The sequence below is a fragment of the Candoia aspera genome, chromosome 2, assembly GCF_035149785.1.
Source record: "Candoia aspera isolate rCanAsp1 chromosome 2, rCanAsp1.hap2, whole genome shotgun sequence".
NCBI classification, from domain to species: domain Eukaryota; kingdom Metazoa; phylum Chordata; class Lepidosauria; order Squamata; family Boidae; genus Candoia; species Candoia aspera.
Genome location: NC_086154.1, coordinates 184,895,383 through 184,908,926, shown reverse-complemented (window position 1 = coordinate 184,908,926; position 13,544 = coordinate 184,895,383). Strand labels below are relative to the sequence as shown.

Here is a 13,544-nt window from a genome sequence, read left to right as displayed (position 1 = left end):
TTAACCATCTCAGATATGCAGATGATACCACTTTGATGGCTGAAAGCGAAGAGGAACTGAGGAGCCTTATGATGAAGGTGAAAGAAGAAAGTGCAAAAGCTGGCTTGCAGCTAAACCTCAAAAAAACCAAGATTATGCCAACCAGTTTGATTGATAACTGGCAAATAGAAGGAGAAAATGTAGAAGCAGTGAAAGACTTTGTATTTCTAGGTGCGAAGATTACTGCAGATGCTGACTGCAGTCAGGAAATCAGAAGACACTTAATCCTTGGGAGAAGAGCAATGACAAACCTCAATAAAATAGTTAAGAGCAGAGACCTCACACTGACAACAAAGGTCCGCATAGTTAAAGCAATGGTGTTCCCCGTAGTAACATATGGCTGTGAGAGCTGGACCATAAGGAAGGCTGAGAGAAGGAAGATCGATGCTTTTGAACTGTGGTGTTGGAGGAAACTTCTGAGAGTGCCTTGGACTGCAAGAAGATCAAACCAGTCCATCCTCCAGGAAATCAAGCCAGACTGCTCACTTGAGGGAATGATATTAAAGGCCAGACTGAAATACTTTGGCCACATAATGAGAAGACAGGACACCCTGGAGAAGATGCTGATGCTAGGGAGAGTGGAAGGCAAAAGGAAGAGGGGCCGACCAAGGGCAAGGTGGATGGATGATATTCTAGAGGTGATGGACTCGTCCCTGGGGGAGCTGGGGGTGTTGACAACCAACAGGAAGCTCTGGCATGGGCTGGTCCGTGAAGTCACGAAGAGTCGGAAGCGACTAAACGAATAAACAACAACCTGTTTCTGTAATGCCAATGCTTTTATAACTTTGCTTGGTGAAACAATTATGTGTTCAGTGTGCCTGCTGCTGAGCCTTGTACAATTCTTGAGAATTGTACAATTCTTAAGACAACTAGTGAGCCAGAATTTTTGAAAAGCAAACGAGTAAACAAATAAAAATGGGCTCTTTGCATTTTTCCAGCCTGACGTGATTTCTAGAAGGCTGCTGCCCTCTGCTGAGTCACTGATAAAAATATGACTGGGTGAGTCCTGATCTTAAATCAGATGAGTCTTTGCATCCAATCAGGCACAAAAGTAGCAGTCAGCCCAGCTGCAGTAGTTATTCATTCATGAAGATATTCGAGATCCATTTGTTCAGCTAAAGGAGACGTTTTTAACTTGCTGAAAAGATTTGGAAAGAACAATGAGTAATATGGTTCACATTTCTTTCAAAGCATTCTCTCCTTAGAATTCTGCTCCTCAGATAGAACGTTTAATCCAGAGGACTTTCATCTAATCCACAGTTAACCTACACATGCATTCCATTAGTTTCAGTGAGATGTACAGAATGATCCCATGTTTATTTCGTCAGATTTTACTTCTGCTGTATTCAAAGACCATGACTTTGATAGATATGCCTAGGATTGGCTCCTATTTAGTAGGGAGCCTTGTACTAAACCTCAGGCCCCGTTTGCTGTTTTGGTTCAGAGTCATTCAAGGCTTTTGCTTCAGCTCAGATCTCAGTCAACTGTGAGATCTGGGCAATTGAAATTCCTTGTTAACAGAGAGGGCAGTTGGAAAGTAGACCACAGTTATAATTTTTTAAAAGTTTTTTAAAACAGTGCTAAAGTCTGCCGACACAGGAAACTTGCCCAATTTCAGAGAAATAAGCATAGAGCTTATGGAATTAGCCCCCTTTAAATTCTGTTTTGACATGGTCAATTGACTAATCAATAAAGTTATATTACTATTACTATTACTTTAAATTCTGAGTTTTTAAAAAAATATCTCTGTATATATATATTTTTAAGATTCAAGGCATTTACAAACAAAGGCATCAACAGCTCTGCCCCAAACACTGTGACTGAAGAACTCTTAATGAACTGTTTTTTGTGATTAGAAGATAATCAGTCAGTCTTTTGTCTCTGTTTCCCCACCCTGGAGAAATGCAATAGAAAAGAAGCTGTGCGAGCCTTCCTGCCATGCTCAGAAATTCCAAATAAGTCAGGAAGCCTCATGATGGTCCCAGTTCAGTTTGGTTCACTGTGTTGGAGTTATCTTGCTCTTCGGAGCCAAAGATTGAAGCTGAAGCCATCCGAGATTACTTGGGATTTGATAGGACTAACATCTCGGCTGCAGGAATCTGGTGGCCACTAGATGGCAGCAAAGAGAGTCTACATATACATATACATATACATGTACATGTACATGTACATATACATATACATATTTATTTATTAAATTTATATGGCCGCCCATCTCACAAGAAGTGACTCTGGGTGGCATACAACAATTAATTAAAACAATAAACATATAAAAATATTATTAAAAATAAAAACAGTCATTATTAGCATATAAAAACCACAAGGCACAAGAGAGAGTGAATATTAGCCACAGGAATGGAGCCATCTTAGAATCTCACCGGTGCTCTGGGACCCCCAGGCCTGATGACACAGCCAGGTCTTGAGGGACTTCCGGAATGTTAACAGGGATGGAGCTAGCCTCACTTCGGGGGTGGGGGGATGTTCCATAAAGTGGGCACCACAGCAGAGAAGGCCCGCCTCCTGGGACCCGCCAAGTCTAAGTCCCTAGCAGAAGGGACCTGCAGCCTGCCTCCTCTGTCAGATCTGATGGGACAGGCAGATATAATCGGGGACACACACTCACACATACTGCCATCTAATGGAGATCTGGATTTTTGCAGTCCATATAAAATAGACTTTGATTCAGATGTTGGCAAAATCCGGCAGCTACTTTTATTTCTTTATTAGTAGATGCTGCAATATTGCTAGCTCTTTTTACTAACCTGAATCTGAATTAAAGCCAACCCTTGCATTTTAAATAATTGTGTGATTTTTTTCTCTTTACCTAAAATATTAGATTTAATCTTATTAGCCAATGAACATGTGCAGTACCTGGGACATCTATGTATGAGAGAAGAAGTAAAAAACATCAAGTTGGTGGTCCAATCATGCAATTGAAGTGGTGCCCTTTTTTACAGGCCATGTAAATTTCAAAAGGGGTGGGGCTTCCTGTGGGGTTGCAGCTGCCATCTTGACTTTTTTAACCCCCTCTCCCTCAAATGCCCCTGTGTAGTACGTCACTGAGTTAGTCTGACACTTGTAGATTGAGATGTGCCTAACCATTGACCTCAACATCTGACATAAGTTCTGAAATTCCCTGCCTTTTCCTCTGTCCTGGCTTTTGGTACCATCTTGCCTGATAAAGCTTCTGGAGAATTCAGTAGTTTTCCATTCTTATTTGTGAATTTAGTTGGTCCAAATAAGGACATTACATAGCTCTGGAACATGGAGGTTCTTGTTGCCTGTCTGTCTCAGTTGCTCAGAGTCAGTATTTACTAGATATCTACTATTGTTAGAAGGAGAATCTGCTACATTCCATTGAGAAGCAAGGACAGCTAAAACATGCTGAAGGCTGAAATCAGAAAAAGGAGGTGGGATTGTGACAAGAAAGTGGGGAAGGAACAAAAAAAATTGAAGTTGAAAAATACTGTTGAATTAATATATGCACATGTGTATAGAACATTATGCCAACTTTTCCTTTTCTTTATTTTCCTTTTGTTGATTTCTATTACCTGCTTTTCATTGCTTCATTAATTTTCCCCTTCTCCTCCTGCAGTCTGCCTGCTGAACCGAAGAAAGAAAACCACAACTGAACATCTTGTTATGATCTTGATTCTTTCCCTGAAAACAAACTGGTATGTATTTTAAACTGGTATGTACCATTTAATGGTGAGTAGATTTTAGTGTGAGCAAACTGTAAGCTTGTAGAAAGAACTTCAAAATGACCACACCCTGCTTTACTGGAACCTGCAGGAGAACAAGGGGCATGCATTTCTCTGTACTCTGAAAATCTCACTTACGTTACCGATGCAGCCACTGCCTACAACTTTGTGACCTCGATTGCTGATGCCAGGCAATCTAACAACATTCCTTAATGTTGGTTTGCTCAAGAACATAAACAGTCCCCTATTTTTAGCCAGAGGAAGCCCTTCCTAGCTCTTTTCAGGCCAAAGATGGGGAAAAGGTTTAGCACGTTACACGGCTGCCTCTACCCTTAAACTCAGTGCAACAGTAGAAAGAAATGTTTATTCTTCCAATGATAATATCAGATCTGAAATCGCCACCATTTGAACCTACTCATTCAGGGGTGGGGTATTCTCTTCAGTACTAGTTAAAGCCCATCTCCTCATGCAGATGTAGTATCCCCCAATAGAACTGCCCTCTTTCCTGGACTGGATTTCAACTTTTGGGTCCTCATCCACTAATCATCACTCTAGGCACTCATTCAGATTCAGCCATCACTTGGTATCCATTCCCCAGCAATATAACCATTTTCCCACCACAGAAATAAAAATTGCCCCAGAATATGGAAGCTAAGATGTTAAGGGCTTGCAGAGCAAGGTTTTCTTCAACAGAGGACCTGTAGAATTTCTACATTTACCAAGTGACTGGTGGAATTTGGCTACATACCGTAGCACCTGTGTTACTGGGCCAAGCATCACTATTTTTAGAAATTGGTTGCAGGGCAGAAATGGCATCATCATAGTGTGGTGTCCTCAGTCTCCACTGCAGGATGTTGGGGTACTGTATAAACAGTAGCCAAAAGAGCAGAATTTTCTCTGTTCAAACAGGTGAATTTAAAAGTCATTTAAAAAGAAAGTATGTTATGAATTGGGTGTAATGCAAATGGCAACACCATGTTTGTATGCCAAGATACATAAGAAAATCATATGCACTACCAATATTCTTTGGGCTCTTTCATGTTAGAAAGTACCTATGAGAAAGAAAAGAAAAAAAGAAAAAAAAAGAAAAAAGAAAAGGCAACAAGAACTTGGAATTCTGATCTCCCCACCTTGAGATAACACCATCACCTGACAGATATTTTTAACCAACCAGGAAACATACTGGAGGAAAAGAAGTTATGTGATGACATAACATGGCAAAAATATCTTTTACTGCTTACTAGAATTTTGAATGTGTTTGTTTTATTCCATTCCTGGTATGAATGTCAAAGTTTTTACCTCTGATCCCTCACCTGAAACTCAACTTTTCTTAGCCTACTGCCCTCTAGATGTATTACACTATGTTTCAAGAATTACTAACCAGCAATTCTGGGGGACATTTTAAAAATGGTTAATTTGCTTGGGCCTACAGAGCACAAAATAGACATTTACCAGAGGGAAAACTGGTGTGGTAGATTTTTTCTAACCTGACTAACATCTAGATCAGCCCTTCTCAAACTTTTGACTCTGGAAGAACCCTTGAAATATTTTCCAGGCCTCAGGGAACCCCTGCACATGCAGGCTCAAATATAGGCCAGAAGTTACAAAATTATTATATTCATTTCATGCGTAGGCCTGTATATCTGCATTAACAGTGTTCTTAAACTAAAAATAAAGAATGAAACTTACGTCTTTGATGAGAAGTTGCCCAAATTTGAAATAATTTTTTAAATAAATTGTGGTCTCCCAGGGAACCCCTAGTGACCTCTTCTGAAACCCTAGGGTTCCGCAGAACCCTGGTTGAGAAATCCTGATCTAGATGCTTCTATTACCTGACTTTATTTTTGTCCTTACCCACACCCAGGCAAATAGAAACACTTCCTAACAAAGCGCCAGGCTGAACCCAACCACCATTTTTAATTTCACAAAATTATTTGAATGTATGTATGTACTTAGTATATGATTTAGAGGCTGCTCCGCTCTAAACAACTCTGGGCAGGTTAGAGTTTAAAAAGCAGGAAACAATCAAACCAAATATATAGATCATATATGTTCAGAAGACAAACCATGCATAACAAGGAAAACATCCCACAGAGGCTCAACAAGCACCCTACCCAGGACTAGGAGAGACAGCCAGTTTCCAATGGCTCTATCATCAGGGTGGGAGCCATATGAATCTCTCTATGAATTATAAAGGAAGCCAGTTTGGTGTAGTGGTTAAGGAAATGGGCTAGAAACCAGGAGACCCTGAGTTCTAGTCCTGCCTTAGGCACAAAGCCAGCTGGATGACCTTGGCCAGTCCCTCTCTCTCAGCCCTAGGAAGCAGGCAATGGCAAACCACTTCAGAAATCTTGCCAAGAAACTACAGGGAATTCTCCAGGCAGTTGCCAGAAATCAACACTGACTGGAAGGCAAATATATCTATATATCTATATATAATCTAGTCCAACCCATTGCTCAGTAAGATCCACTAAATTAACCCCATAAAATGTATGAGTTGGACAAGTTCTAAGAATGCCTCCAGGATTCAGAAGCTTTCTTGTATATTGTGGTGATGCCAGAGGCAGGAGTTTTGCCATCATATTATTATTGTGGTGGTGGTGGTGGTGGTTGTAAAAATGTCATGTGGGGCAAACTAATACAGACTAGGCAACATCTTCAGTGCGAAGAGGGAGTGGGCCTTGCTCTCTGTTTGTATACTGTGGTTTGGAACTATTAATCAATCAAACAAGCAGCAAACAACAGCCCAATCAAAGAGCTCCAAAGGAGAGAACAACACCCCCGCCAACACAAGCTGGACAAACCACGGTATATAAACAGAGAGCAAGGCCCACTTCCTCTTGGCACTGAGGATGTTCCCTAGTCTGGCACTGAAACGTCTGCAAGAAAACGACAAGGCTCAAAGAGCACCAAGGACTCCACAGAAAAGGGTTAGGGTTAGACAGATAACACATTGTTATTATCTGAAATGATTAAGAAAAGCTGACACCCATACAGTGAGACTATTGGAATGAGAGACCTCTTAGTCTTGATTACTCATCACTTGCTAATTACAGTACCTGTCTGTGGTTTACGTATGTACAAAATTGTCATCAGGATTCAGTGAAATTGCCACCATTCTTAATATTGCCCACCGCCAATGGGAACCTGAAAAGCCAAACACTATCCTCCCTCAATCCTGCTCAGATTACTTATGTGAGTTATGGAAAGTTTCAATTTGTAAAGAAACCAGGGAGAGAGTAAATGAAACCATATGAGATATTGTCCTATAAAGATTTCAATGTGTGAAAACCAATAAGACTTTTACAAGCATAAGCAAAATAAGATAGAGGGGTCCAGGGGATGAGGCGGTCGAAAGATTGTGCGTCTGAGAGTACCCAGCCAATGGGGAAACAGGCCAGAAAGGGGGTGGGGTGGGACAGGGAAAGGTATAAGAAAGTGTGTATTTGTAATTTCGTGTGTGGCATCTCTCCTTTCGATTGGACTCTGCGTAGCCTGGTCGAGGTGCCCACCGCACTTTGCAAACCGCTCGAATAAAGTAAGCTCCTTTTTAGAGATCTCTGGTCCGGTTGTCATAATTTCATATCTAACACTTAGACTGCAAGAAAACATGGAATAGTGTGCTTTTCAGTTGAGCTACTTTATACAGTCACCTGGAGTCATCAGGTCAAGTAATCAGAACAAATCCTGCCCATGCATAATAATACTTAACATTTGTCTAGCACTTTCAGAGTGTTTCATAACACTGTCTAGCTGTTACTCTGACAACCCTGGAAGGTAAGCCAGTATGATTATCATATAAAAATTGGCACAATTAGCTTTTACAGTATTTTGGAGAGGCAAGGATTGAGGATACAAGAGATAGTAGGAATTCATCTTAGGTAATCCATACCTTTATGCTAATGGTATCAGGATGAAATTAAATCAATGTTAAACTTGAGAACAGTTGATAAATATCGGGGGAGGCAACAGGGTGCCTGTCATATGTTGCAAAGGAAGCTTCCAGTCTCCAGTCTCATCTTTATTTCAACAATACCTTTGGACCTAACTTAAGATCCAAGACAAAAAATAAGTTGGGGTGAAGGAAAGCCATTTATCACCAATTTGGCAAATGGAGTTTTGTATCTGGCCCCACCCATCATGGGAGCCATTTTGTGAATTGGCCAATGGCTCCATGGCACACATTTTGAGAGAGTGTCCACAAAATTACAAATAAACACACCCACCCCAAATGTTGCTTATGTTTGCTACCTATGTTCTGCCTGCTGGTGACAGCTGGAAGGTGGGCAGGAACAAAAGAGTGATAACATTTGCCAGTTTCAAGACAGAGGTAAGCCTCCACCTTCTCAGATTTCTGAACTGAAAAGCAAGATCTAAAGTGCTCCCATCCTGAGCCATGAGCAGAAAACATACATGTACCACAAAACAGAAGAGGAGAGTTAAAGTTTAAGCAGTAGCAATCACTATAAAGAGCACTTGTCAAGTGTTGGATGAGGTAATCAAACATGTGGAAGTTCAGCTAAAGCTGGTCATCGTATCATTATCAAGCTGAATAGATTGGACCCTTTTTAAGTTTAACCATGTTCTCAGCAGGAATGTGGGTTTTTTTGCAAGGTGAAAAAAAATAGTTCTCAGATCAGACTGGATGCTTCTTTCTTACATACGTGGGGACTAAAGAATCCTTTGCAGCTTTTGTTTGCTACTAACATCCCAGCACTCTCTCAGCGGCAGCCTGTGAGTTATTATAGGTAGAGATACTTTTATTTGTTCTTCCACTAGTTTTGGAAAACACCATGTGATGCATGTCGTATGATTATCGCAGACCCCTGCTGAGGAACAGGGGCAACTATTTTGCTTGCAAGAACTCATCACTGCTGCTTGGCATGCTCTAAACTTTTTCAAACATAAAAAGAGGGGAGGGGAGCAATCCTTCATCCACTGGAAAAAAATAAATACAGAGTCCCAGCCAACCCCCCCGCTTTTTTTTTGCTGGAAAAATCAGTCTCTATCAGACTTTACTTAAAATTGTAAATAACACGAGGTGAACTCTCCTAGTCAGTAGCTACAGTATTGTGATTAGTGTTGCAGAATGCTGGGAAAGCCTTTAGCCCAGGAGAGATCAGAAAAGTCACACACCAGGCATTTCTATAAAAATAATTTATTTACAGAAAGCAAAACAAAAGCAAAACATATTTAAAGGACTTAGCTCTCCTGGCTTGCTACATGCCGGCACAGAGAAAAAGAGAAAGTAAGAAACAAGTCCTGGCAGATTCCTCCCCCCAGGCGATTTGCATCAAGCACGTGAAAGGAGACAATCAAATACAACCTCTTCACCCGGCCAAAATGATTAGGTACAATAGCAGTCTTAATCGTTAGTAGGAAAACATCAACAATTAGTTCTATTCAGCATCAGATGACAGGTATATGATTTATGGGAAAGTGAGACAATCAGCCAAAACCATTTTGCCTCCAACAGGTAAATTGAGATGGAGACCTGGAACGGATTGAGAAACTGCCTGTCTGTTCATAGCAGATTGGTTGTCCAGATTGTTGATAGTCTACTGACTCTGTTTAGGAATGAGTATACACATACCACACCACTTTGGCACCAACTGAATCATTTGAAAGAAGAAAAAGGTGCAATTCCTAAGGTAAATCTCAAAATATTTCTCAAATGTATTTTTCTATGAGAAATATATATCTACAATATATACCATGGTGGATATTATTATTAATTTGGTAAGCCCTTTTTCAAATTTTTCATCCTAACACATGAACTGTGTCTGCATGAAATGGCTAATCTGGTCATTCCCTCCCACCCCCCCAGGCAACTGATTGACCCCCATTGTCATCTGTCTACCATCGCTTCCTTTCCCACTTCCCATTAGCTTCCCTGGCAAATTGAAATTATATCAAAAGGACACCTGTGGTGAAATCACAGCGCAGATCCCACCTTTATGTACTTCCATCCTAACATCTGATGCAAGAAGTAAGTTGTGGTGTTTGTGTCATGAGGTGTGTTTGGTCCTCTGCCTCCCATAGATGCCAGTTCCTGCCAAATCCCTCCCCCCATGTATACCCCTTCCAAAAGAAGACCTTTTCTTTCTAAAAAGTGAACACAGTTTATAGAAGAAATTTGTTTAACACATCGGCAAATATTTGCATGATTTTTAGCTTCCTGTTGAAGTTCTTTTTCTCTCTGCTTGCTCTTCATGTTCATGTTTCAGTAGGTAGTGCATTGTATACTTACATGGAATCAAAAGGAACTTTTATTAAAACTCTCAGAGCTGCCTCTGTTCCAGAGAACAATGACATTATGAAGCAGATGGGGTACCACATTGGAGTAAGATCACTATTTGATTAGTGTGTTTGTTGTGCTGGGTGTTACCCATACATATGGTTACCCGAGTGCTTTAATTATGAATTTGTGATGTACACTGTCTAAGTTACTGGAGACAAATAGACATCAGACAATGCAAAGAATATTAAATAAATATTCTCACAAACATTTGCAAAGCTGGACTACGTGTTATTTTCTCCAGGTATAAGAAATCCACCCGGATTTCAGTGGGAGTAGTATGATACAATATACTCAAACAGGTTCCTTGTCATGTTCACTGATTCAATGTAGTTTATACATCGTAACGTTTCACATGCCATGGTGCTGACGCGCGTTTCTGTTTGGGAGGGAGCTGCTGTGAGACCTTGTACCAAGCTCTGTATGTGAAATCAGTACAATGGAATGTGTTTGGATTATTTTCTCTGCTCAAGGACTTTTCCCGCGGACCATCAGAAACCGTTAGGAGCACCTGGGATTGTGAACTTGAGAAGATTCTACGGGGGGAGGGATTTCATTTGCACTGAGGGTTTTTAGTTTGAATTTGGCGCGCTTTCATCATTCTCAGCTTTCTCTGTGATCCTGCATACTATTCTTTAATAAATCAGATATCTTTGAATTCCTACTCATAAGTCTGATGGTGTTTTAGAATAGGCAACCATTACATTCCTTCATGGCACAAAGTTTATTATTATTTGTTGTTCTGTGCTTAACCATTTCACAGAAAGAATATGGTTGGGAAGGATACATCCAAGAGTATGCATTCTTATGGGGACATTGTGTGAAGTAAAATGGATATTAAGTGCTTGCTGCATGAGCTAAAAGAATTGGCTGAGAGCTGAATCCAGAGCTTTGGGAATGATCCAAAATGTTGTGGCCTGAAAAACAGTCCACCTCCCCCCCCTCAGTTTAATACTTGTCTGGATCTGGAGTGAGATTTATTGTAAAAGAAATTACTTTGTTCCATTGTTTAGCATGGGAGAAATACAACTGGTATGTCATTTGTTCTCAACCAGAATTAAATAAAATTTTCAGGAAATCATAAATTTTATGAGAGGTTGAAGCTGATAGAATTTCATAACAGCTCATAAAAGAGTGATTTAAGCTATTATAATTTTTTAAAACCAAGCTTTTCAGTTACAATGGTAGTTACAATGGGGAACACTGGTGCTAAATTTGAGACCAGTAGGGGGAGGATTTTTGTGCAAAGGGAAGGAGTGTTCATAAGGAATGGCACTAATTAATTAGTGGCTGAGGCAGAGGTGTAAGAGATACTGATTATGGTGCTGTGATCATGATGGAGGTATCCCCAAAACAATGAATGTATCCTCAACGTTTCTTAATTAGATCAGTGCTCAGTATAGGTGGTCAACTAAAACCATGCATGGTTCCATATTAATGTTGTGGGTATATGTACCCAAATAAGGATGTTGATGATTGTGTGAAGTATACACACACACACACACACACACACACACAAGACCCAGTGGATTATTATTGAAATATATGAAACCACATAGCAGCTATTATGAAAACAGAATAATGGAAACTTTAATAAGCAAAATTCTATATAAGCAAAAGGCCTGTATAAACAAAGGAAAAGAAAGGAATAAATTGACTAATAGTTGGAAGAAAGGACAAGTTCCAATACAGACAACTCAGTGTGCAAATAATTTGCACATCAGTGTGCAAATAATTTGATATTTTTGTTGAATTCAAGGGAGGAAATAGTTCACAGCTCAGAAAGTAAAATAAACTGAAATGGAAAAAAACAGGCGTATTAAACGGAGGGAGGGAAAGGAAATACGTTAGGACTAGAATTGATTTATTATATGCCATCAAGTTGTTGTCATCTCAACAACCACATAGATAAAGGAGGGTCTGTTTCCAACCTGATCTTTTAGGTCTTCCAGTGGTGCACCCTGCACTGCTGTAACTGAGTCTATCCACCTTGCTGCTGGTTGTCCTCTTCTTCTCTTTCCTTCCACCCTTCGCAGCATCCCAGCCTTCTCCAGAGAGCTGGTCTTTGCATAACGTGTCTGAAGTATGGTAATTTGAACCTGATCATTTGTGCCTCGAGTGAGAACTCTGGGTTGGCTTTTGTCTGATGATCCATTTGTGCATTGCTTGGCTATTCATGGTTTCCTCAGGAGTCCTCTCCAAGTGTCAGTACTCTTTTCTATCCTGCTTCTTCAAAATCCAATGCTGCATATACAGGAAGACTACATAAATGGTGGAAAGTTGTGGACAAGAAAAACATGAATTTTCCAGTGATTTTATACTTAAAAAATAAAACAAATATGGAAAGAATATATGAAAACCTGTAATACTGATATGACCTTGATATAGAATTATCCTCATATTCCTAGTTTCTCATTCCTTGAGCAAGGTTTTTTCACTGAAAGTTATATTTCCCTTTCTTGTAAATGCTCTCCTGTTTATTAGCATTTGGTCATTACTGATAAATTGGATCTCAGATAATAAAATGCTTGGAAACATTCTGTGGCATCTATGTTTCAAGGAGTATGTATGGCATTTCAGTCTGGATTAAGAGAGAAAGAATATTGAATCTCACATTAGAGGGTGATTTTAAAATGAGTTTAGTTTGGTAAATCTTAAAGACAAAGAAACATTTCCAAATTCTTTTCTGTCATTAAGCAAAATATGAGACTGCCATTAAAATCTCTATTTCTCTCATCTTTACTCACAGTTACACACCAACTACACTGTTACACTTGAGTCAGATGTTCTGTGAATGCATGCCCGTGTGGTCTAGTTTTTGTTCTAAAAATATGAAATATACCCAGCAAGACTCAACACCCAACAACTATTTTTACCTTTTACGGTAAAGATGAAACTAGTGCATCTGACACAGATGTTCAGGTTTAAGCCTAATCAGATACTATCTGGAAGATGAAATTATTTATCCTTTAATCTCTAGCAAACAAATGAGCTAGAATGAAGTGCATGTTTTTGCTTCCTGAACATTCCAGCATAGGCAACCCCCCCCCCCCGTCCCACACACAGAAGGACACAGATTAAACCAAATGATCTACTGTTATTCTTGTGTCTGTCTCTAATGCTTCCTTTTCTGATGCAGCTGTTCAGTTACTCTCAGCATATGAATTACCATAATGTACGTAACAGTAGATGATTATTACTGATTTTTTTTAAAATGGAAATCTGTAGCATGTGGACATCAACATATTTATTATAAAATAGCTCCAAGAATTCTTGGTTAAGTCATAGACAAGATGTTGACATTTACATTATGACTTGTAATAAGCTCTTTTGTTCTATTGTCTTAAGATCTGAAATATTCTCCTTTAGAGTCCTATTGGGGTAGTCTTAGCCATCTCTGCCAGATCGGGTTTATTACTGAAGGTTGGTCCTAGAAAAAAATTGCCAGAACAAGTGCCCAGCATGTCTACCTCTGGCCCTGGTTTCATCCCTGCAGAGAGAGTGGG

The 13,544-nt window shown here is 39.8% G+C and overlaps 1 long non-coding RNA gene across 1 annotated transcript; it reads left to right on the top strand.

The window, feature by feature from the left end:
• Nucleotides 1–3,632: 3,632 nt before the first annotated feature.
• LOC134492537 (uncharacterized) lies at nt 3,633–9,941 on the top strand. Its single transcript, XR_010067460.1, has 3 exons — nt 3,633–3,713; nt 9,217–9,391; nt 9,568–9,941. It is a non-coding gene; the product is annotated as an uncharacterized LOC134492537 (long non-coding RNA).
• Nucleotides 9,942–13,544: the final 3,603 nt, after the last annotated feature.